Source organism: Manis pentadactyla, chromosome 8, assembly GCF_030020395.1.
Source record: "Manis pentadactyla isolate mManPen7 chromosome 8, mManPen7.hap1, whole genome shotgun sequence".
Lineage (NCBI taxonomy): Eukaryota > Metazoa > Chordata > Mammalia > Pholidota > Manidae > Manis > Manis pentadactyla.
Window position 1 is genome coordinate 129304082 of NC_080026.1, and position 23547 is coordinate 129327628.

The 23547-nt window shown below is 51.6% G+C and overlaps 1 protein-coding gene across 6 annotated transcripts in view; it reads left to right on the forward strand.

Moving 5' to 3' along the window:
• GRK5 (G protein-coupled receptor kinase 5) overlaps positions 1-23547 on the forward strand; it is a 204280-nt gene that overhangs the window by 62844 nt on the left and 117889 nt on the right. The window contains exon 1 of one of the 6 annotated variants that reach the window (XM_057506391.1): positions 15371-15387. The exons of the other annotated variants lie outside the window; for them this stretch is intronic. The gene's annotated coding sequence lies outside the window, so the exon portion shown is untranslated. Of the gene's footprint in view, positions 1-15370; positions 15388-23547 lie in introns of those variants that run through there. 6 annotated transcript variants of the gene reach the window in all.

Genomic DNA, 23547 nt, shown 5'->3' on the forward strand with positions numbered 1-23547 from the left:
GCAGAGCCCCTCAGGAGTGTACGAGCCCTGGCAGGCAGGAGCATGGGTCGCTCTCACTCTGTGCAGTAAGGTTCAGCATACATCAGACTGGCAGAAGGTCTACAAGGGTGTGGGAAGGAAGAGTGGAGGGGCTCTGAGCACCCATCTGTAAACTCCATGCAGCCTGGGGCCTTGGCTGCCTTGCTACTTGTAATTGCAGTGCCTGCTGCAGAGTCAAGCACATAGTAGGTGCTTCATAAATATGTATGAGTGCAGGAATGACCTCGGAGCCCTGCTTCTTGACATTTCCCAGAGCTGGCTTTGTCGGAGGCTTTGTCTGCTGAGAGGTGGGTGGGCCGGGTCAGGGACCACCCACTGTGGCCCTGCTCCTGAGTGGACCGCAGCTTTCCTGCCCCTCACTGGTGTCACTGCTCCTCCCTACCTGGAGGGTGTCCTCACAGCCTGGTTGTTGATAAGCATCCTTTAGCGTAGACCTGGCCCCTGGAGCCCTCACTGCCCGCTCCTGTTTCCCAGGGCCTGCTCCACACCCTCCTTACCCTTCCTACCCACCCTGCCTCAACTTCTCATCTGGACACGCCTGTCCTGAGGGGCCGGCACACTGGTCCTCTGGAGAGAGGGACACAGTGTCCGAGCTGCTAATCCCCAGCCTCAGGCGTGCCCTTGAACTTTCCTTTAAACGGCATTCCGACCCCCAGCAGCCTTCAGGTCACATTCCCAGAGAGCCTGCAGATGAGGGCTGAGTCTGTTTATTTTCTGAGATTTCAGAAAATATGCCTCTTTTTTTTCCCCTTCTGACCTTAAACAAAATGTTTTTTCCTCCAACACTTGTATTTTTAACTTCATGAGAAAATGTGGGAGGGGAGCATATTTTCTTTTTAGATCTGTCATTTTTAAAGATTTTTATTTTTATTATTTAAAAAAGAAAGGCTTTGGGGGTTGGAGAGAGTAAGGTGGGTTTTTATGTTGGTGCTGTTGGGCTCTGCTTAGAGCTATTTTCTGCCCAGAGCGACATGTGTACAGCCCCTGGTCTACGTCTCAGAGGTTCTGCAAGTTGAGCCTGCAGCTGTTTTGGTCATTGCTGTGATCAAGGATTTCTGGGCACCTTTTCCTCTCCTAAAGACTAGGGCTGGACAGTTGAGGCCTGTAAAAAGGTATTTCCCTCCTGCAGCAGGAAGTGCTTACTGTCTGCTTTTTGGAGCTGGTGTTCTGGGCAGGGTTGGGGGCAGTGCCTGCTCTGCTTATGGCTCCCCTCCCACTGTGCGGGTCAAGGATGATGGTGTGGGCATATTTGCCACCCTGAATTCTCAGCTGGTGGATGTAGTAGGATCAGAGGCCCAGAGAGGGTCAGTGACTTGGCCATGGTCACACAGCCACTCGGATAATGATGAGTAGAGTTCCGGAGGAGAGCAGCTTCCCTACTTCCTTGGTCTTTGTGCCCCACCTTCCTGAGTCTTCCCATGGCTCAGCAGTGGTTTGTTGATTGACTTTCTGGAGGCAGTTTCCTTTAAGCACTAGCTGAGTTCTTTGGCCGGATTAGGGATAGGGATAGCCTAAATGCGGTTCTCATTTTCAGTTAGTACAGCCTTATTCCTTGTTCAGCCCCTCTCAGGGCCAGGGAGGTCAAACACCTGAATTTCAGGGATATTTCTAGAATTTAAAACTTTTAGTTCAACAAGTACTTATCAGTTGAGAGGCTGCTCTGTACTCAAGTGAAATAGAAAAGCTGGTCACTGCTTGTAAGGAGCACTTGTTTAGCAGGGGAGGTTGAATGACAGGAGCCCCCAGGTGCTGAACAGCTCCTAGAAGCAGGTTTCTGTCCCCTTCTGTCACCGCTGCTCCCACTCTCCTGGTTCAGTCTCGCTGCTTCTCCCCCTGGACTTCTGCAGTAGCCCCTGAAGTGCCTTCTGGTCTTGCCAACATGATGCAGACTCTAGAAGTTGCATCTGACCATGCTTCCCTTCCACAGACGGGCTCCAGCTGCTCCCCTCCAGCTCGTCCCTCTTCCCAGCACCCCTTGGGCCAGCCATTCCCAAGGACCTCTGACCCTCTGAAGCCTCTCTGCCTGAACTGTCCTCCCACCCTCCTCTGCTTGTCCTTCCAGGTCATGATGAGATATAGCTCCTCCAGGGAACCTTCTAGATTCCCTGGGTTTAGTTGTCCTCTTCTGTACTTTTGTGGCCTCTGTCACACAGGTCCTATAGCCCTCTGTGTTGGGCATAATCCTCTGCTCCCTCGCCCGTCTTGTCTTCTGCACTGGGCTCCCTAAGGAGGGGGGGAAGGGAACTTTTGTACCTGTCTTCTGGCAGCAAACCCAGTGCTGTGTAAGTCAAAGATGCGAGTGTGTTTATTCAGTAAATGCGGCCAGGATAGAGAGGGGAGGATTGTGGGAAAGCAAGAGGGGCACGAAAGGTGGTGCCTGGTTCGAGTAGTAGGAGAAGCTGCATGGAGGGTGAGACTTGAGTTGACTCTGGAGGGGTGAGTAGACGTCAGGTTGGTGGGTGGATTTAGGGTCACTGGGGCCTTAGGCAGTGGGAACAGTGTGGTGGAGGCCCCGGGAGTAGGAGGCCCAGCTTCAGTGGCGAGCAGTGCTGGGGTATGGTCCGATGGAGAGTTTTTCTCTGATCTTGAAGCTTCTGTGGACTGATCTCTTCCATTTTCTTCAGGCTGGCATTAGAGGCAAAGGAAGGTTCCCTTTCCAGGACAATGCCAGTTCAGCAAAATCTGTGCCACCTTCAGGCCCATGCCTGACATCCTCAGAAAAACAGCCCCGGGTGCAGGTACCTTGGGATCATTCATTCAGTCGTGGCTGGGTGAGCGGGTATGACCCTGCGTGAAGGGTCCCGCCCGCAGCATTGGGGGCTCAGCCGTGACCACGGCTGCCCCAGGTACTGGTGGGTGCGGAGCTGCTTTCCACAGCCAGGAAGGAACCGCCTCCGAGGGCCTCCTCCTCGGCCTTCACAGTTGCCTGGTGCCTTCGCTTCATGCTTATCCGCTTATTGTTTCTGGGCTGCTGTCAGGTGGGTAGCTATTTTGAGGGTCCTTCAGAGAATTCTAAAAATATAAATAAGCCCCAACCTTATTTCTTGCCCTCAGGGATAAGTACAATTGAAGTTATGCTATTTGTACAAACTGAAGGATGGTATTTGCCCACTGGCACAGGGTAGGGCTGTCCAGTCATATTGACACATAGTTTACAAAGCACCTCTAACAACTTAATACTGGGATCTTGAGCCCTGGCTCTGGGGAACAGGTGCTGCACTGTGACTTTGGGGGCATCATCTTCCTGGGACCCTTATGGGCAGGGGTTTCTCATTTTATAGATAAAGAAACTAAAGCCTAGATATGGTACATTATCAATTGTTTAAGGTCATGTAGCCAGGAAGTGGGTGAGTGTGGGACTTGTTTACACCCTCGTTTGACTCTTACAGCAACCTTGTGAACCAGGCAGAGGAAGTATTTTTATTTCCCGTGTAGCAGATGAGAATATCAAAGCCCAGAGAGTCATACAGAGAGAGGTACACCTAGCCTGAACCCACGCTCCTGACTTGTGATCCACGGCACTTTCCTCTGGCCACGCTGCCTGTGTTATTAGCTGGCAGGTGCTGCTGTCCACAGGGCAGTCAGAATGCAAGGTTTGCATTCAGTGGAGGAGGAGCAGAAGGTACACAGCAAGCTCTCTGTGTGTATTCAGTGATTCTTGTTCCTGTGCACTCCTTGCCCTCTTGGAGCACTGCCCACAGGGCTGTCACTCTGGTGACCCTTGATGATGGGTGGCAGCAGATGACTTTATGCGGGACACAACACATCGCAGCACAAATTGGCTTCTTTCTGGTTAGAGTGGTCAGTGTGCTTTCCTTCCCGCCTTGTGCCTGGCTCCTTGCAGGCCCTGGTGGTGCAGCAGATGGTTCCAGAAGCCCTGGTGCAGTCAGTGCTAGGAGGGGTAGTGCAGACGCTGCCCTGTCACTTAGTTAAACATCTCTGCAGGATGATATCCACGTCAGGAATGGGAACAATACTGTTATATGAAACCTGAAATAGACGCCTTTGGAAGGAGGAGGTGATACCGTCAATTATGGTCTAGTAATGACAAGGGCACTCTGTCTTCTCAGATGTTGACAGTCACCTGCTAATCCCCTGGGGTCTGGGAGCAGCAGCAGGGGTGGTGGGGAGACACAGGCTTTGTGGTTTGAGACAATGCATTTCTACTTTCTCCTGACACTTCCTGGGGGAAGAAAAGGGCACCTGGATCTGGGTGAGACGCCTGTGTGGTGGTGAGAGAATATAGCACAGCCCCAAGTTCGAGTCCCAGCTGACGTTTGCTGAGTGCATGGGCTCTGCTTCCTGCTCAGCTGCGATGTCTTGCTTGAGCCTCATGGTGCAGCTCTCTGAGGTCAGCACTGGTCACCCATTTGTTCACTCATTCATTCATCAAAAGTTTTTAGCTCCTCCTGTATACCAGGAACAACTCCAGGTGCTGAACAAGGCGATAAGCTCCTACCTCCAGAAGCTGACAGCCTAGTGGGACTTATGCCAGGATAGCAGAAAGGATAATGGAGCTGGGGTTTCTCTCCGAGCTCATAGTGCTGGGAGCTGAGGAGCTGGCTGCAGGCCCCCAGTGCTCTGTCCTTGTCCCACCCTCGCACCACCCACATCTCTCTTCACCTCTAACCCAGATCTCTCTCCGGACACCGTTGTCTCTGTCCAGATTCCAAGGCACCACCAACTTAGCATTTCCAGTGGGCCTTGCTGTGGTTTTGTTCTCTGCAGATGTGCTCTTCTTCTGCACCCTGCCTCCCCAAATGGCCCAGGAGCCCATCCAGACCCCTCTCTCCTTTAGTCCTCAAATTCTGTTATCAGGAGCCATCAGATCAGCTTCTGTAGTGCACCTCTGGGACCCCATCCCCATGCCCCTGCCAGAGCTCATGCCACACATTTTCAAGCTTGCTCTCCTGTCACCGTGCCTTTGCATATGCTGTTCCCACTGCCAGGAACATGTTTCCCCCGTCCACATGTGCTCCTGGCAAACTCTAGTCTCTGCTCAAACACCCCCTCCGTGGAGCCCTCCTCAGTCCTCCTTGCAGACTGTGCCTGCCTTTCCCTGCCGTCTGCACATTCTACTTCTCAAGTATGACCTTCTAAAGGCTGACTGTGGTCTTTCTCCCACAACCCTAGGGGCTCCTGGGGTGCTGGGACTAGACTGCATCCCCTTTTTCCTCTTCAATACCCAGAATAGTTCATGCTTATTGGAGTAGGTTTCTGACAGGCCAAGGTGCTGACCCTTGGGATTATCCTTCGTACCACATTAGTCGGAATCCTGCTCTGAGGTTCATCTAATTCAGTAGCTTCCCAACTTGTTTAAATGTGTAGAAGCCCATTGTTCAAACACCATTGCCCCACTTTAATCGTGCCTGAGGGTAACCCAGGGGACTCCCTGTGGAGTCCTAGTGAAACAATTTGAAAACTATTGGTCTAGCCAAGCTCTCCTTTTATCAGTGAGGATTGGAGAAGAGAAGAGGTATGTTAAAGGTGCCTCTAATCTCGTGGTAACAGTGACAGAACCGTTTTCCAGTGTGCCACTGTGTCCTGCATTAAAGGGAAGTAAGGAGAAGCAGCTTTTAATTCTCGTAGTGTGCTCAGCCCCAGTGGCAGTGAGCAGCCTGTTGCAAGTGCTCACTTGCCGGGACTTTAGATGTTTCTTCACACTTGACATGCTGGTCTTGCTAAAGAAGAATGCTGCCAGGGAGTGGCAAACTTTGCGTACCCTCTGAGCCTGGGTGCCCCCACACCACAAGTTTCTGTGAGTTGGCTACTGTGTTTTTTAAATTGAGATGCACAGGAAGTGGGCTGGTGGGAAGGGAGAATATAAATATTCTTTTTTGTAGGGTGCAACACCGATACTTGGTTTATTTGCAAACTAGTGTGCTGCCTTCCAGGGGACTAGCCACAGGGTTTGGCCCTCAATCTGGGGTCAGCACTGCTAGCACTTGCTCCTGCAAGAAGCCGAAGCCCGGGTCCAAGAAGAGTGAGCCATCTGTACGTTGGCGGCAGGGAAGGAGGGGCAACCAGCCTGGAGAAAGACATCAGTGTGCACTTGGCGAAGGGCAGAGGTTTCCCCGCTGTCACCTACACAGCAGCCCAGCGTAGAAATCCAGTCCCGGGAAGGGGACAAGGCTCTCTCAGTTTCCTCCAAGTCATAGACTCTTGCAGATTGTCTCCCCACTCTTTCATTTTCTTGGGGGGTGGGGTGTCTCCCTTATATTAATTTACTGACCTAGTGATTTATAAAGACTTCCAGACAGTTTTGGGGGTGAGCATTTTGTTGAGATATGGAAGCAGAGAAAACAAAATGTACTACTGGGTATATGGTAGAACCAGCACCCCAGAAACCCTTGGAGCCCCCTGCAGTCAGCATCGGCCTGAGGTGGTCCTAACACCATGGGCTGGTTTTGCCCTTTGAACTCCAGGTGACTGGGGCTCCACAGCACTGGCTCTCTGACTCACCCCTGTGCTGGGGACTCAGCCACGTGGTTGCATGTTGCTGTAGTTGGTTTCTTCTTGCAGCCACATTCCACTGCCCGCTGTCGTCCACCCACATGTGATGTTCCCAGCAACCCCGTGAGGCCCTCAGGGTGGGGACTGTTCCTCCTGCCTTCTAGAGAAGAAGCCCAGAGCTGGGGAGGGCAAGTGGCCTGCTGAGGCCCTGCCACTCAGAGGTGGGCTGCGGCTCTCCCCAAGGTCTCCCTCGGGTGTCCACATCCCCAGACGCTGAAGCACTGCAGTGAGAGCCGCCTGCCCCACTTAGTGTATCGTGTTCTGTAACTTTCCCCTCCGGTCTCACGTAAATCCTCTGTGCTACAACAGAAGTTAATTTCCACATACTCTTTTGTTCTGTAGAAAGGGAGACTGTCTCCCTCACTTCTGTGGGAAATAACTCCCATCCCCTGGAAGTCACCCTTGGCTGGTTTGCTGAGGCATGCCAGCCTTTCTGAACCTGCCCTTTCCAACCTGTAATTATCCAGGTGACTCTCCTCCAAGCCCTTCCTTAGTTAGGCATGAGTCTCAGACTGTGAACCCAGCTAGAAAACCCTTAGTGGGGTTGGCATTCCTGAGAAGGTTGCCCCAGGCACTCACTTTGGGAGCCCTTTCCTTAGACCTGAAGCTGAGGTGGAAACATAGGCAGAAGTGCCTACTTTATCCTAGAAGATGCTCACAGTGCTCTGCTAGGCAGGCCTCTCCTTTTTCCCTGTAAACCCCACTCCTGCACAGCTCTGACTAGTGGAAGCCTACTAAGGGGACATTCTGTGCCCCTACTGCTCCTTTTGCCTTGTTTCAAATGGGACATCTGTTATCAGGGAGACCCACGCCACCACCACCTCCTCATTGCAACAGCAAACTGTATTCATAACTCAGGGGACTTATTTATGGACCTTTAAGGCCAAACACCCTTCCATCTCCTGGAGAAGTCTGGAATTGTGTCTCTGAGTTGCTGGGAGTAGATTATGGGTTGAGTGACAGCCCAGATGGGGTGCCTCTGGGACATGTCCCATCCAACAGCTGCTGAGGAAGTGACTTGACTTTCTGGTATTGGACTTGATCCCTTTGTCCTAGAAATTACTGGTTACTTTGCCATGTTGCCTTACCAGTTGCACCCTGGGTTTTCTGAATTCTCACTGCTGGTTTTGTTTTTTAGCTAAGCCTTAGACAACAAACAAGTAGCATGCATAGCATTATAATCCCTGCCTGTGCCAGTGGCAGACATTACTAATCAATTACAGCTCTTGTCCACTGAGCCTGAACCCTGGCTTGAATCCCAGAACTCAAGGCAACCACTGCCATCCACTTGGAGCTCTTAGGCTTACCGAAATCTTTTTGCCATTGCAGCTCCAAGTGGTACATACAGAATCCTGCTTTCTGCCGAGGAAACTTGATTTCCTAGGCAAGGGCCCAGAAATGAAGGAAAGCCGCCTTTTTGAAGCATTCCTTAGTTACCTAGACATTTTGCCTTTGCAGGTGGGGTGGCAGGGAGTGTGTGACGGGGTGCATCTTACCAAAGGTATTTCAAATTCAGGAATCCACATTCCTTTACGGTGTCAATTGCTGCTTCCAGAATCACTCTTTCAAGGAAACTTAAAGTTGGTAGAATAAATAACTGGGCTCACTTCCAGCCTCCTGAGATCCCATAATCCTAGATTGTTAGTGGAGTCCTCATAATTTGCCCAACAGGATAGAAAGATGACTTGGTGCAAGTTCCCAGTTTGGAGTAGACTCACTTCCTGCTTCCTGGTGAGACACCACTTGGCAGGAGGGAGGCCCTTAAATGGGGCCAGAGGCAGCCCGAAGGCAGTGGTCACTCTCCTCCAGGCCAGGTTTGATAGAGGAGCCCTGTGCTCCCTGCCCTACATGTTTATATCCAAGTCAGAGCTCTGGAGCTCACCAAGTGCTTGCCACCTCTGTTCACAAGAGCTGGCTATTCTTTTCCTCTAGCAGGCAGCTTAAAGTGGAGGTGGGGTTGGGGGCCACTTTGAACTCCAGCAATCTCCCCCGGGTCCACATTTGTTACCTGCCCCCTTAGTGCCCTGTGTTAATACTGCTTGGACTGGCTGGGGTGTATCGGCCTTTGGCCAGCCTACCTGGTGGTTTAAAAACCAGACTTAATCAAAATGTAAATACTTTTTGGGGCCAGAAAGCAGGTCTGTCCAGGTGTTTGAGCAGAGGCTGCAGAGCCCTGGAGCCTGGGAGCAGGCAGTACCTGTTAGGCTCCTTTCACACACAGGCCTGGGGCTCCTTAGGGCCCCTGCCAGGGGCCTCTTGAGGAGCCACGGGTTGCCAGGGTGACCAACACCCCATCTGCCCCACCTTGTGGTTGCTGTCACTGGGCCAAAGGTTGTACCAGCAGCGACAGCATCTGCTCCCTTCTACCTTCCCTGATCCCCTCCCCCTCCACCGTTATCCCCTCAGTCAGTGACAAGAAGTGGCATTTAGAGGGGAAACTCAAGGCTCTGGGGTCTGTGGCTGTCCCAAGATTGCTCAGTGATGAGGAGAATGGCCACATGCATTTGTGTCCAGCATTGTCTGGCCTCTGAGGATCATGGTGACCAAGGAAGATGCCATCCCTGGCTAGGGGTGGGGGTGGTGGGCTGGCAGTAAACTAGGAAGCAAGCAAAAGTATGTCATGTACAAGTACAAGTAAACAACCTGTAAATAAGCAGGAAAACTCTTGAGAGTGATGAATGAATGCTGTGAAGTCAATGAGATAGCGCAGGATTAGATGAGAATGAGACGGTCTTTGCAAGAGGAGGTGTTACTTCAGAGGCTGGCCCAGGGAGCCCGCCCTGTGGAAGGCACAGGAGAGGAAGGTGTCAGAAAGGGGCCAGCATGGGACCGCGGGGCGGGCGCATAGCTGGAGCAAAAGGCCAGTGGTGGGAACCAGCTGAAGTCAGCCTGGGAAGGGGACGGGGTGAGGCTGCTGGCAGGGAGTGCAGGACCGGGTGTGTGTGTGTGTGTGTGTTGGGGGGAGCTGAGGGGCAGGCAGGTCGAGCTGGGCAGGGTGTTGGGAGGTCATTGAAGGGCTCTGAGCAGAGCGTTTCATGATTTGATGTGGCTTTGGATAACTGGGGAGGGGTGAACAGGACGAGGAGCAGCCTCGGGGTAAGCAGTGGCTCTCAGGGCCACCCCACGAAACACAGCAGCCAGCCATCGCTTGAGCACTCCCCATGCACTGAGCCAAGAGCTGGGTGTGCATTTTCTGTTACTCCTCACAATCGTGAGCAGCAGAGTAAATGTTCTTTTCCCCATTTCAATGATGCAGAGGCCAGGCCTCAGCGTGTTTGGCCCAAGACCACCTGCTTGGTGGTGGCTGCACTCACCCACAGGCCCCGATTGCAGGTATTAGGTCCTTGTTCAGCACCCATGCTGTCCCAGTGTGCTGCCCTGTCCCTCACCAACCATTCGCTCATCCCTGTCTAGGGGTGGGGGCCCGAGAACTGACTTCCCCTCCCTCTCCGCAAGCTGAGGAGACACAGGGAATTTGCAAAGAGTAGTCCTGCTCCTTCTCTTAGTGAGGGGTGTTTGGGCAGCTCCCTCCCTTCTTCCCATCCTTTCCAGAGGACTTGCTGCTAAGCCCAGGTGGGGTGGGAGCTGCCGGGGGAGCGGGGAGCTCTGCCAGCCCTTCCTTCTGGGCAGTCAGGCCAGGCGCACAGCTCCTCAGCCACCACAGCTGCCTTGGCCCCCCCGCACCCGCAGGGGCACGTGACCGCTGTCACCCCATCCACCACCTCCGTTCCTGCCAGCATGTGGAGAGCAAAGCTCCTTTTCTTTCATTTTGGGCAAATTTGAAGGACTCCCCATAGGGTCTGAGGATGAGAATTATACCAAGAGGCGTAATTGTGACAAGTTTTCTTTAGCAGGAAGGAGTGATTATTCTAATGTTTAGGAGAGGGTGTGACATGCCTACATTTTCCAACCTCGGTCTTAGTGTCCACCTGAGAGGTGACCATCTGTGTCCCTATGGGGACAGATGTGGGACTCTGGGACCGAGCCTGTGGGGTATGGTTTCACTCCTTACCACCCTGTCTGTGTCTGCCCTGCTGCTGTCCACCTAAACCCATAGGGTGGGGGTCCCTTCTGATGCCTGGCACATCATAAATGTTGGTTGCAGGTTGAGTGAATAAATGAATGAATGCACGGCTCCTTATCTTTGATGCTTCTCCGTTGCTCTAATCCTGCTCTGTCCAAGCCAGTAGCCACTTGCCACATGTGGTCACAGAACCCTTGAAATGTGGCCAGTGTAAAGTGAGGGGTGCTATGTGTATGAAATATACTGGATTTCAAAGAGTTTGTGTGAAAAACTATCTCCTTAATAACTTTTTATGGTGATTACTTGTTACTTTTTATGTCACAAAGTGATATTTTTGATATATTAGGTTAAATAAAATGTTACTGAAATTAATTTCACTTGTTTCTCTTTCCTTTTTATGTGGCTACCAGCCACTTTAAAATCGCCTCTGTGGCTTGCATTATGTTTCTGTGGGACAGCACTGGCCTTGACTAAGGTATTTGTCTTTGAAAGGCTGGGATCTGGGTCAGAATCTTGACTCTCCCCTTCCCGACTGTGTTACCAAAGGCAGGACTCCAAGCCTCGGTTGGCTGGCCGCTGAAATGGAGATGGTCAGTCAAGCCTCGAGGGCTAAGCTCAGGATCCTACGGGAGGCGGGGGCAGTGCCTCCTGCGGGTAGGTCTGATGTTTCAGCTCCCTCTGCTCCCAGAGAGGCAGGCTCTGACTTCGGGGTGTTTGGCCAGCCCCTGACTGAGCCCTGCCCCTGCGACTTAGAATACAGGCCATGATGCTGAGTTGGACGACAGTGACATAAAAAGGAAAATAAGGTCACTGTGCCTCGAGGAAGCAGAAAAGTCAGAAGGACAGAGCGCATGAAGGCAGGCAGGCTTCCTCTGGGACGCAGGGCGGGGAGTGCAGGAAGGCATCAGGCGTGGTTGTCTGTGACCTTGGGCCCCCACCCCAACTCCCTGGGGTGCTCCACACCCCCGGTGGCCACGCCCTGCACCCTGTGAGGTGCCCTGCAGCCTCTGTTCAGAAAGAGGCCAGTGTGTGTGTGTGTGTGTGTGTGTGTGTGTGTGTGTGTGTGTGCGCACGCACGTATGTTTATAAGGGGGTTACTCCCTTCATCCACATTCTCAGGGGTCAGTGTCCTTGCCCTTGAAGGGGGTGGGGCAGGTTCAAGACTAGGATGGAGTTTCAGGGACCACCTCCCCACCTCCCCTCCGTGGCTTGGGAAGCCACCAGGGCCACACAGTGCTGCGTGGCTTCCCCTTGGTTTCCTTGGCTGTTCCTCCCAATCCGGTGAGCACTAGCCCATTTCACAGAGAAAAGACGTGAAGGAAGGGAAGCAACTTGCTGAAGGCCACACACCCCAATGGCGGAGTGGGCGGCCAAGACTGGAACCTGGGTCTGTGCTGGGTGCTTGGAGGGCGACTTCTGACGTAGTGCCCAGAAGTTCTGCGGCACGAGGGGCCAGGAGTGGACTGGTGGGGAGGCTCGTTGCCACTTGTCCTTTTAGGATATCAGTCATGCGTGTCTGTCTGTCCCTCTGTCTCCACTCTGCCTCAGTGGCTGGTCCCTAAGTCTGCTTGGTTAAGGCCCCAGAACCTCCTCAAGAAAAGAACTGCCTGCCATTCCTCAGCTTCCTCATCTGTCAGGCAGGACCAGAGCCACACCTGCCTGCGGTTGAGGGGAAGGAGAGGCCAGGCTATGAAGAGCACCACTCATAACAGTGCTAATAGATGTTTTGTCCTTGGCCACCCCAGTTTCTGTATCCAGAGCTTTCCCTTGAAGCTTTGGAAGCAGAGACCCTAAGCGATGGTAGCAAGGGAAGGCCCATTGCCAGGCCCTGATCGTTGGCCTGCCCTCAAGGTCAGGTGTGGCCAGCAGGTGGGGGCTGGTCCATTCCAGCCATGCAGGGATGAGGTGCAGCCCCTGGCCCAGCTCTCGGAGCCGCTGCTTCTCACAACCGGGCTTGGCTTGCGGGAAGTGTGTTCCCCAAACCTGCTGCTGTGGAGCAGGACTGGGTGTCCGGCTGCAGGGAGCCGTGGGGAAGCCCGGATGGAGGTCTCCAGAACCTCGCCTTGTGCTTGGCATAGAGGGGCTGACCTAGAGCCTCTGACCTTGCAGCTCCCACAGCTCTCTGCTCTGGGGTGCAGGGCTTTCAGAAACTGGGAACCCAAGGCCCCCTCCCCAACTCCCTTTCCTCCCTTGGAGGGCAGAGCGAGGGCAGGTGGGACACGTGCCAGGTTCACCTCCCAGAGTCCTGGGTGGAAAGGAGCACAGCTCAGCCTGCTTCCGGGCAGTGCCCTTGTTCATTCATTATTCAATCGTTTATGGACACTTGCTGAGGTCTCCTGGGGGCCAGGCAGTGTCCTAGGCACTGGTCACTGGTGCCTGTCCTCTGGGATGGGAACCCAATAAAGACATAAAATGAAATGTTCTTTGAGGGAAAGATGGGGGAGCAGCGAGAGAGAAACATGGAGATACAACTCTTGCACCGATGGGGAGGGGCTTCAGTGAAGGACATGACACTAAGTGAAACTTGAACACTCGGCTATGGGAAGTGGCGGCGATGTGTGTCAGAGGGCTCGTTGCAGCCTTATTTGTGATGGTAAAAACTGGGAGTAATGACCTGCATGTCTCTTAATAGGGAGTGAAAGTGAATGATTCTGAAAAACCTGTAGGAATATATATTTAAAGTCATTTTTTTTTTTTAAATAATTATTTTTTATTGAAGGGTAGTTGACACACAGTATTACATTACATGAGTTTCAAGTGTACAACACAGTGGTAGAACATTTATATACATAATTCTAGGTTCCAGCTATCACCCTACCAGGCTGTTACAATATCTTGACTATATTCCTTATGCTATACATTACATCCCGGTTACTAATTTATTTTACCATTGGAAGTCTATCCTATTTTTTTTTTTTTTTTGTGAGGGCATCTCTCATATTTATTGATCAAATGGTTGTTAACGACAATAAAATTCTGTATAGGGGAGTCAATGCTCAATGCACATTCATTAATCCACCCCAAGCCTAATTTTCATCAGTCTCCAATCTTCTGAGGCATAACAAACAAGTTCTTACATGTAGAACAAATTCTTACATAATGAATAAGTTACATAGTGAACAGTACAAGGGCAGTCATCACAGAAACTTTCGGTTTTGCTCATGCATTATGAACTCTAAACAGTCAGTTCAAATATGAATACTCATTTGGTTTTTATACTTGATTTATATGTGGATACCACATTTCTCTCTTTATTATTATTATTTTTAATAAAATGCTGAAGTGGGAGGTAGATACAAGATAAAGGTAGAAAACATAGTTTAGTGTTGTAAGAGAGCACATGTAGATGATCAGGTGTGTGCCTGTAGACTATGTGTTAATCCAAGCTAGACAAGGGCAATAAAACATCCACGTATGCAGAAGATTTCTCTCAGAACAGGGGGGGTGAGGTTCTAAGCCTCACCTCTGTTGATCCCCAATTTCTCACCTGATGACCCCCCTGCGACTGTGCCTGTCTTAGGTTGTTCCTCCCTTGAGGAATCTTACCCGTCTCTGGCTAACCAGTCATCTTCCGGGGCCATACAGGGAAATGTGAAGTTGGTAAGTGAGAGAGAAGCCTTATTGTTTGAAAAAGTTAGCTTTTTACTTCTTTGCATATTTATGCCCTGTGGCTTCTATGCCCAGCATTTGTCTTGAGGTATCTTTACCACTTGGAAGAATTATGATACTCGGTCAATTTGATATGAGGCACGAATTCTATTTAAGGGTTGTAATTAGAAAGGAAGAAGAAAAGCTATAGAAGTAGCAGGCGGAAGAAAACATGGGAAGATTGATTATTTCTTTGATATATATCTTCTTGTATAGTAACTTCAGCATGTATAGGTTTTAAGCTACTACTTAAATTGCACACACACATTAACATAATAGGAGTATAGTTACATAACCAAAGCATATCTGTAATTACCAGCCATCTGCAGTGAAACCAAGAAAACCAGTTAGGCACCTTAGGCATTTGTGAAAACTTATCTATGATATGGTGGATATTGTCCAACTGAACTTGAACAGTCTGAGAGAAATCAGACAAATTAAAACAACCCATTCCTGGGGACTGTTCACATGCCATATGTTCTTTTAACAGTAAATAGTCTGTAGTTATAAGAGTTTGGAGCGCTACAATTTGCACTTCTCCTAATTCTTGGTTGAGTTCCAACACTATAGATCCAGTCAAATTTGTTGTTTTACTGTATGCACAGGCCAGCTTAGATATCTCCTTCCTCATTCCCATGGCAAGTCCAGGAACTGGTGGGATGAGTGCATCTACAGCTGTAGCAGTGTGTGGATCTTTGTTGCATTTTATTCTTTTTAAGCTTGAACTCTTTCATTAAAAAAAAAAAAATGCCGAAAGTGTGTACCTGGCCTAGGACATGGCATATGCAAAGGCCCGTGGTCAGGAAATGATTTTTCCAGTGAGGAAGTAAGTGAAGGCCTGGCTTTTGCTCAGGGAGCAACCCCACTTTGGGCATCTGTCTGTTGGAGAGTCGGCTCCGCTTCCCCTGAGACTGTGAAAGGCCCTTTGCTGAGCTCAGGAAGGCCTTTACGGGGTGCTGGGTGTCAGCTGGAGGACAGTGTGACGGTGGGGGAAACAACCGCTGGGGGCACTGCCTGCCTCTTTGTGGGAGGGGAAAGCCTTCAGGGTGAGTCAGCCCTCTGGTTAGAAGCAGCAGCCTCGCTGAGCTTCTGCCAAGGGCCCGTGGTGATTCCTCGCTCCTTCTGTGGAGGACTTTGCCTGTTAAACAGGCCATCTGTGTGAGGTGAGTCACTTCTCCCCCATTTTGTTAATCACAGACACCTCTGAGAAGGTCTGTTCGGCCTGAGCTTGCACACAGTGATGAATCTGGACGCCAGGTCAAGCAAGCTGGGCATGTGCTTCAGCTTTGTGTCCATGTATGGCTCTTCCAGAATGCTCAGAAATGCAGACCCTGGAAACATGGATTGCAGATTGAGGGCACTGATCTGGTCCAGGACCTTGCTTTTCTGATGTGGAAGCAGAGGCCCAAAGAGGGGAGGTGTCCAACCTTAGGTCACACAGAGAGGGCAGGACACAGGGTCCTGGCTGACCTTACAGTCCAGAGCGCTTTCTCTTGGCTTGGAACATGGGTCCCTATCACCCTAGTCAAGATTAGTCCTGCTGCCCTCTTCCAGGGGAAAAGACACGGAGTGTGTGACTGGCCCCTAAGCCTGGTGGGTGGGGTGGGAACCGCTGGCATGAGATTCTGGCCTGGCCTCTGTGCCTGCAGGTGCTTCCTGCAGACGTTCTGCTGGGGAGCATGTCCCTTCCCCCCTGTGCGACTTGCTGGCTGCAGCATCCTGCAGCATCTACTGGGTGCAGGGCAGTGTGCAGGGTTCTGGGGGCCATGGCCTGGGGAGTTGCCTGAGAAAATGCTGTGTGACCTGTGAGACTCACTTCTCCTCTCTGGGCCTCTGTGTCTCCAGCCATTCAGTGAGGCTGGATGATCACCAAGGTCCCTCCTAGCTCTGACTCCCATTAGCTCTGAGTCTGGAGGAAAGGATGGGATAATTACAACCTTCTTTCACTGGGTTATCGTCACTGTGCTAAATGCTTTACATGCGTCAGCTCCTGACTCCTTTGTCTGTGAAGCTACAGAGGAGTCAATTGAAGTGCAGAGAAGTTGGTTAACTTGCCCAGAGCAACACAGCTAGTGAATGATACCGCTGGAATTTGAACCCAGGCAGTCTGACTCCGGAATGTGTGGTTCATCACCGCTGTGGTAGGCTGAATAATGGCCCTCCAAAGATGATGGCCTCCACATTACTGCAAGTGGGAAATGAGCCACCTACATGACCAAAGGGAACTTTCAGCTATGATTAAGTCAGCAATCCTGAGACAGGGACGTATAACCAGGTGGGCCACATGTCATCACAAGGGTCCTTATAAGAGGGAGATGAGGGACCTGTGAATGCAGAAAAGGAGGCCAGAGTGACGCAGCTTGAGAAAGATTTGGCTGGTGATTGCTGGTGTTGAAGGTGGAGGAAGGGGCTCTGAGCCCAGGAATGCAGAGCGGCCTCTGGATGCTGGGAAAAGCGAGGGAACAGGCTCTTCCCAGTTCTCCAGGAGGAACCAGCACCGAACACACCTTGATTTTAGCCCAGGGAATATGACTTCAGACTTCTGACTTCCAGAACTTTAAAATACATTCCTGTTGCTTTAAGCCACTGAGTTTGTGGTAATTAATTTGTTACAGCATCTACAGGAAGCCAAGACAGCCATATTCTACTTATTTGTGGCTGGCTCTCCTTTCTGTTTTCAAAGTTGATTTGCATTCCTAAGGGCAGAAATCTCGTCGCCAAATGGAGCCCTCCTTGGCTGCTTCACAGTTAAGGGAACATTTTAGAGGAAGGCTCCACAAGGCTTCTTGCCTTGCCCCTGTTTACTTTGCCGAGTAATGAGAATTAGGAGGGCAAGGTGCAGAGGGAAAAGGGTCACAAGGGACCTGGGACCCCAGAACAGACCCAGCCTCTGTGAGTCCCTGCCTGGACATGCTGCCTCTCCAGCCACTACCTTGGTGCCCTGTGAGGGATCACCTCTGGTGGGGTCTGCACCATATACCTGGCCTATCTCTGTGGGCCAGGTAAGCATGGTCAGGGCCAAGGTCTGAGGCAGCAGGTAGTGGGCTGTGCCCTAGGTCCTTGCAGGGAGCACAGGTGCCCTGGTTCATCCTCAGATACCAGAGCTGTGCTCTTCGCAGAAGAAGCCCATGGGCTTTACTGGGTTAGAAATTTAAACAGCCCTTAAAGAAAGTGGTTCTTTCGACAGAGATGCTGTCTTGAGCTGATCTTTAAGGACAAAGTGCCAACTTTGTAGATCCTAAGGTAAGGCCTTCTGGTCCCATCCAGGAGCACAAAAATGGGGTTCCTTTACCCTCCCAGCTTAACTGCTTGCAGATCCAAAACAAGGACCCATGGGGCCTGAGAACTCAACAGGCCAGCTCCTCATGTGGGGAAACCGAGGCCCAAAGAGGAAAATGGACTCCCCAGGTTCACGAAGGCAGCTCATTAACAGTTTCCTTGGTGGAAATTCTAAGCTCTGAAATGACAGGAGATTTTTCTGGGGTCACTTAAGACGGGATTCATTCATTCATTTAACGTTTTATTGCCTACTTATGAAGAGTAACCTGAGGCATAGAAGGAGGTGGATTACAATAAGCAGGCTAAATGGATCAATGAACAGAATAGTTTTAGGTAATTATAATTTATAAAGAAAATAAACAAGATGTGGCAGTGGGGAGTTTTGGGGGTGTCCTGTAGGAAGGGTAATCAGCGAAGGCCTCTCTGAGGAGGTGACTTTGCAGCTGGAAACCAAAGGGAGGGTCCTAGGAAGAGGGTTTTAGGGAGAAGCAGCAGCCAGCACACAGGCTCAGAGTGGGGAGAACCGGTGTGTGTGAGGAGGAAAAGACAGTCTGGTGCGGCTGGCGTGGAGTGAACTAGGAGAAGTGGGCAGGAGGGAGGCGGGTGGGCCTCAGTCTGCCTTGTAGGTCATGGCGAAGGGTTCAGGTTTTATCCCAGAGGCTATGCGGGGCTGTGGGAGAGGCTGGAAGTGGTTTGCTTTGCTAGAATGCCACAGGCTGCCGTGCACATTGAGTAGGGCAGGAACCAGGTGGAGGCAGGGAGGCCAGTCAGGAGACTGCCGTGGTCAGCCTGTGAGATAGTGGCCTGGACCAGGGTAGTGACCATGGAGGAGAAAGGAGACGGCAGAGTCACTATGTCATTTGGAAGTAGAATCCATAGGCCTTGATGGATGGTTGCAGGTGGAAGGCTGGGTTAGCTGTTGCTGTGTAACAAAGACCCAAAATGTAGCAGCTTAGAACAACAATAAACATTTGTTATGTTGTGTTTTTTGTGGGTCAGGAATTTAGGGGTGACTTTGCTGGGTGTTTCTGGCTTAGTCTTTCATGAAGTTGCAGTCAAGATACTAGATGGGGCTGCCATCATCTGAAGGCTGAACTGGGGCTGGCGGCTCCACTTTCAAGGTGGACATTCAGATGGCTGGCAAATTAATGCTGGCTGTTAGCAGGTCTCAGCTGCTGCCTACAGAGGCCCCGTAGGGCTGCTGGATTGCCCTCAGAGCGAATGATGGAGGAGAGAGCAGGGCAGAGGAGCAAGGACTCTCATGGCTTAGCCTTGGTGTCTTACTCCATCATTTCTGCCACATGTTATTCGTTACACAAGTTCAGTGTGGCAGGGGACCACATAGGCTGTGCATAATGGGGCAAGAGTCACCAGGCCATCTTGGAGGCTGGTCACCATAGAGGCCAGGGGGAGGGTGAAATTTGGGATGATGCTTAGGTTTTTGGCCTCTGTATCTAGGTGACTGGTGGTGCCATTTAATGAGCAGGGAGGCCTCGGGGAGGAGCATGTTTTGGGTGAAGGTAGGTAGTAATCAAGAACTCTCTTTTGAACCCCAATTTGGAAGACTGTACCTCTGCATTGGAAACTTCTCTCTGCAGATACTTCTGTGCTGTGCCAGTTTTATGCCTGTGTGGCATCAGACGCTGGGGGAGTTTTCTCAAGGCGCAGTTCTCACCTGTCCCTTAAGCTCACTCCATGTCAGCCTCATGGACCAGGAATTAAGAACCAGGCATTCTTAGGTTCGAATCCCAGCTCAGCCATTTAGTGACCCAGAGCCAGATACTTGGTCTCTCTGGGCTTGTTTCTTCATCTGAAGAATTAATACACTTCACTGTGGTGTTGTGAGGCTCTTTGATAATGGAGCTGAAGCAGTCAGGCCAAGGCCTGGCTCTCCCTGACCTCTTTCTACCCCAGACTTCCCAGCCCTTCTCTGTACACAGTTATATCTGCATCCCACCATAGCCAGGTCTGGGTGGATTTTGATGGGGAAGGATTTCTAAAGAGTCTGTTCAGCTTCTTTTAAGTAGATGATGCAGAAATTCTTGGGATGGCAAAGTAATTATTGCTCATAGGGAAATGCAAATATTTTTGTGAATATCCTATGAAAAATTGGGGCATTTTTTTTCATGAGCAAATAGTCCTGTTTATTTCTCCAACAACATAGCCACAGTTGTGCTGCAGCGGCCAATTTACAACCACCAGTGGCTTTTCTCAGGGGTCGGCTCACTTCCCCCCTACACCCCATACTTTTTCTTCTTCTTTAACCCAGAAAAAACATAGTGAAGACAAAAGTGACCAAATTTGGGCTTTGCTGAGAAAAGGGGATTACTTTTGCAGTGAAAAGTTAGTTTTTGTGGCCAAACTTTCTCACCTGTGAAAACCAGTGTGGGCAAAGTATAGTAAGCCCCAAAATCCATTTGAAAAATGATCTTCCTTGGAAAGACCTTTTTTTAAAGAAGGCCATTAGTGTTTGCAAGAGGACAGGGAGGGGAGTCTGCTTTCTGTTGAAGGAAATGTTCTTTAAACTCATAAAGAGACAGAGTCATAGAGGAAAAGGGGGAAAGCCACAAGGGAGGCTTGGAAGCTGCCATTGGGAGCAAAAGAGGGCTTAAAATTGTGTCCCACCCACTCGGAGCCTGGCATAGTGCTAGAGCTTTAAGCACACACTCTATCTGCCCCTTGCAGAAGGCATTGGTTATTTTATCAATTAGAAAACTGTCACTCAGAGAGGTTGGGGCAGTGGCCTGTGGTCACTCAGCTCAAGGATGGAGGAGTCAGAAGTCTAACCCCGCCTGTCTGATGAGAGCTCCACTCCTGCCATGCAGCCCTAGGAGAAGAAGCTCTTGGCCCAGGCTTGGGAGAGCTAACACAGTGAGGTGGAACGAGAGCACTCGAGGGGGAAGGCCGGGGCTGCTCTGGGCGCCTGTTCCCCCCAGGGAAGGTGGTTGTGTTCCCATTCTCAGGAAGGAGATTGTAATCTCAGGAAAGACTAGGTGTGTGCTATAGTTTTTTTTTTGTTTTAAAGTTTAATTGGAAACCACCTCTTTCCTTCTGGTCCTGCCTCCCCTTCTGTTTAGGCATCTTGTCAGTGGTTTATTGAGCATTTACTATGTGCCACACACCATCCTGGGTGCTTGGGAGACAGCCGGGAGCAAAACAAGGACCAGGGCCCTGTGCAGCCTACATGCTAGTGGAAGGTGGGGTGGAGACAGACAGTGAAGCAACGAACAGAGTGAATCTGCTATGGAGAATGACAACACCAGTGAAAGACAGGCAGAGGCACCAGTAGAGACGGGGCAGCCGGTGGGCACAGGTTGGAGCATTAAAAAGAGGGTGATCAGCAGGGGTTACTTTGGGGTGGTGGACATGTTTTAGAGCTAGAGGTGGTGGTTGCACAATATTGTGAGTGTTCTAAATGTGCCACCGCATTGTTCATTTTAAAGTGGTTAATTTTATTTTCTATAAATTTCACTTTAATAAATTAGGGGAAAAAAAGAAAGGTGGTCAGGGCCAGCTTCATGGAGAAAGTCTGGTCTGTGCAAAAATCTGAAGGAGGTGAAGGGTTAACCCGGAGGTGGTTTTCTCCCCAGGAGAGAGAAGAGGACTCCAGGCAGAGGGAACAGCCAGAGCAGAACTCGGGCAAACTAAGACCCCGCTGCCTGCTTTTGTAATGAAGTGGTGTGGGAATATGGCCGTGCTTGGGTGTTTACATACAGTCAGTGACCCAGGATTCTTTGTGGCCCTGGACTGACTCATACGCTAGAGCAAAGGTCCTCAGGTGGGAAGGTGCCGGAGGAATGGCTCGGAGGAGAGCATGGCAGGAAAGGGCTGCACAGAGGAGGGAGGAGCAGCCGGTGAGGTCAGAGAGGTGACGCGGATCCTGGAGCCCCTGTGTGACTCCTGTGTGGTGCCCTGTGGCGAACATGCAGGCGCCCTGCCGGTGGGGAGGGTGTGTGTGGAGGGGGTGTGGGAGTAGTGGCAGGATGGGGAGAGGGCTACTTGGAGTCAGGAGCTCTGGTCTGAGACCTGCTGTCTGCCCCTTGCCAGCTCTGTATCCTCAGTTCTCTCATCTGCAGAAGTGATGGTGGTGATGGTGGTGGTGATGATGGTGTTACTGGGGGTGGTGGTGATGGTGGTGGTGACGATGGTGTTACTGGGGGTTATGGTGATGGTGGGGATGGTGATAGCAGTGGTGGTGGTGGTGAGCATGGTGATGAGGAGGACGGTGATGTTCATAGTAGTGATGGTGGGGGGGTCGTGGTGATGATGGTGGCCGTGGTAGTGGTGGTGTCATTACTGCTGGTGACGGTAGTGATGGTGATGGTGGTGGTGATGATGGCTACATTTAGTGATTCCCTCCTCTGCTAGGCTCTGCACTCTTGACTCTAATCTATAACCCAGCAATACAAATTGGGTAGCAGCATCTTCCTTTGCAGGGAAAACACTGAGTGACAAGCAGGGCAGCACAGCTGGAGTGTGGCAGGGCTCAGATAATGGTGCAGTGACACCCACTTAGATTGCAGTGAAGAGGCCTTGAGGCAGTGGGCCTACGAGTCCCTGGGCAACAGCCCAGCTGTCACTCAAGGTCGAGGTGGCCCAGTCCTAGCACTGCGCTGGCAGCAAGGGTGTCCTAGGAGGGCCTGTCCTGCAGCCTCCCAGCCCACCTAAGCCACACCAGAGGCCTCCTCTCTCAGGGCTCAGTGTTCCGGAGGGAGGCCGTGTCGCCTTGTCCCCATGGGGACCAGCTACCAGGCCTGGTACTGGTTTGGGTTTTCCTAATATGAGGTTGTGGGATTCTTCTGGTTCTGGCTGAGGTTTTTCTGCTCTGGAAACTCGACTGTGGTGAGGCCAAGAGGGCGGGCATGGAGGTGCTGGGACCTGCCCTCAGGCCGCAGGCCCCACATGCCCCGTGCCACCCCCCACGCCCCATGCCACTTCAACACTGCACTTCCTCTTAAGAACGTCCTGGAGGTTTCAGGATCTTGTTGTTGACAGCTGTGGCACCCGGAAACATTCTGGGGGCGGGATGACTGTGCGTCTGTGCCTTCCCACGTCCCTTTGGACACTAGGACACCCTGACTAAGGAGCTACGTTTAGCTCCCTGGAGGGTCACAGGATCTGGAAAGACCTCCACTCTCTCCCCACCTCCACCTTCTCCTCATGTTGCTGAGTGTGGGCAGGTTGCTCCCTGGCCTGGCTGTGCCCACACCAGAGGGTCAGCCTTTTGAACGAAGCCCCCCTGCCCCAATCCACCCAGCCAGCTCCTTGATTATCCGACTTACCTATGGGGATCTTAAAGAAAAACTCCCAAAGATCCTGCTGCCCTGTCCTGGCACAAGCCATGATCCCAGATGCGAAAACAGAGGCCAGAGGGGTGGTGCTTTCTCCTGCTCCCCTGGGGGCCTGTCTCCTTTTCATGGCGATTGCCAAGTGCACTGGGCTGGAGAAATCCCCCTGCAGGCTGAGTTCACCTCAAGTGCACTTGGCTGGGGCCAGGTCCCTTTTGAAGAGGCTTGAGTCATTTGGTGACGCAGCCCCTGACTGGGTCCTGTAATTGGGATCTTGCCTTGTTTGGAGCCGGATGAAAAGAGGCTCTGGATCAGGGAGGTGCTCCAGCCGGGGGTCCGCTGAAGGAAAGGGGGCAAGGGCAGCAGAGCCCGGGCGATGGGGCAGACGTGTTGTGGCAGGGAGCCAAGGGGAGGAAGCGGCCGATGCGGGGGCAACGTTCCTCACCAGAAGCAGCAGCCTCCTCCGTCTTGCCCGTGGCCTCAGAGAACACCCACAGCCTCCTCGTGATGTTTTCTGGAAAGTCAGTCCTGTTGGCAGCTCTGTGGAAACTGAGCCCTGAAAGTTCACCTGCGTAGAAGGGAACTGAATAGTGCTTTAGCCCCACAGACGTCACAGTCAAAATTGTACCACTCCCTTCCACTTGACTGGCCGGGAGTGGGTGAGTCATCGGCCTCCGTGCCTGGGAGCACAGAGATCCTTCCCACGCACAGCCACCAGGAGACTCGAGCCCCTCCTGGACCTCGATCACAGTGTGC